The following is a 2,059-nucleotide window of genomic DNA, read 5'->3' on the forward strand; positions in this document are numbered from 1 at the left end:
CTCCCCTCCCCTCTCCTTTCCTCTCCTCCCTCCCCTCCCCTCCTGTCCCCTCTCCTCTCCTCTCAGTTTCTATTGAAATTATTGGAAGACACACAAGTTCAAATAGCACATCATTTCTCTTGTGTGAGAAATGCAAACAGTAAATAAGGAGTCAAATAGATGGTGGATATTGGGAAGTAGGAAGAAAATGTCCCCGTGGAAAAGGAGACAAGAGAAGGAGAGCAGAGAGGCAGGAAGAAAATGAAGACTAACGAAAATAAGAATAGAAAATAATATACACCAAGCTTTGTAAATGGAGAAGGACTGAAGAGGAAAGAAATGTGGAAAGAAGCGATGAAGATATTATAGAGCTACAAATTCATTCTGATGAATATAATCAATATGTATGTTAAAACTGCACTAATAAAATTAAGTTTAGAAAAGGGAAATGTCAAGGCATACAGATTAAGCAATTATCAAAAAAATCCACCTGATATTTCACAGTAGAGATGAAAACTGCAGGATTTTTTGAAGGCTGTGTTGTGTTTTTGCCACTCAGCAATGTGTATTATTCATTGTCCTTCTTAGTGCTTTTGTTTGGGTAGGTCATAATTTATAAGTCAATTCGAATCACAGAAAAGTAAAGTAATTCTGTTACTTTGCTATTATGAATTCTTTAGGATTGTTCCTTCCCACATTTCTATTATTTTCCTTTGTGCTAATTCATTGCATATGACCAAAAACAAATTTAAGGTATTTCTAAGCCCCTTGTTTCCCCAGAGTTCTAAGTGGTTTCCATAAATAAACTCTGTGTACATTTATGAAGTCACCTTCCCTATACCTTTGTTACTCTTTTCTATTTATTGACTTTCACTGTCAAATAAATAGAAACGTGCTCTATCTGCAGCATTTAGATGTAGCCGTTTTTTCTTTTCAGCTAATTTAACCATTTTCTCCTGTGTATGGGCTCTACAGATATCTTAGTAAGTAGATTTTTATAGTGGCAGCCAACATTTTATTTCCCTAATATTTTGCTGATGATATTAAGTGCTTTTTAATATAGTAGCTGCTCGATTTGTATAAGTCGTCTACGCTCAGAACAATTCTCTGCACATTTGATTTGACAAGCAAATCTTCTTTTCTGCTGTCGCAGAAGGCTGTATTTGTATAGTAAAAGAGGTGCTTGATAAGTATTTTATGTTTTCCTTGAGGAATGATGCCAAGGACTACCTGTAGGTGACACCTACTGTTCCTGGAATATCAATGATAAAATAAACAAATAAGTGCCTTATCTGGCCCCTATGGACATGAACACCATGGGGGAAGCAAGTTGGTCATTTTTTTTTTAATTGTAGGAATAACAATGCCACCACCTGGGAGACTGAAGCAAAAGGATTCTGAGTTTGAGGCTACTATACAACTTGGTGTCCCAGTGAGGTCCTGGTCCAAAATAAAAATTGAATAAATATAAACTCACCTGTAACCCATTTCCAGTGTGCAAAAAAATTAGCTAAGTTGGAAAACATTTGAACATGTCCGAAGTCTGTTCATAATGATTTGTTTCATAATACATTTTGAAAATAATATTTTTCCCATATCTAGTCTAAGTATATGTAGTAAGGGACTCAGGCGGGTATCTGCTTATTTAGTTTCTGACTGTATGTTGACACTTTCCTCCAAAATGGTTCATTTGTCCTGCTGCTATGTCAAGACGATTTTATTCTGATAAATAGGTGAGTCTCAAATGCCTGTTTTATAATCTCATTGAAATTATAATCTGCTTATGTATAGAAATAGAACCTGTAATTTCAATCACAAGAAAATACAAAAATAGTTCTCATAGCTAGGCTTTCTTAGATTCTGTCTAGTAATTTTTTAAAATAATGAACTGAGATTTTTTAAAAGGAGAATATGCATATCATACTCTTTCTAGAACTTTTATGGAGGGTCCCTGATTGCTCCAAATGTTAGACATTGTGGGAACTTGTTTGGGAAGATTTTTATTTTCTCTGCATTTCCAACACCCTTGAAGAGCTAGCAATGTCCTTATTCATTAGAGTCCTCAGTAAAATATCCACAA

This window comes from Octodon degus, unplaced genomic scaffold (assembly GCF_000260255.1).
Source record: "Octodon degus isolate 3935 unplaced genomic scaffold, OctDeg1.0 scaffold00303, whole genome shotgun sequence".
Lineage (NCBI taxonomy): Eukaryota > Metazoa > Chordata > Mammalia > Rodentia > Octodontidae > Octodon > Octodon degus.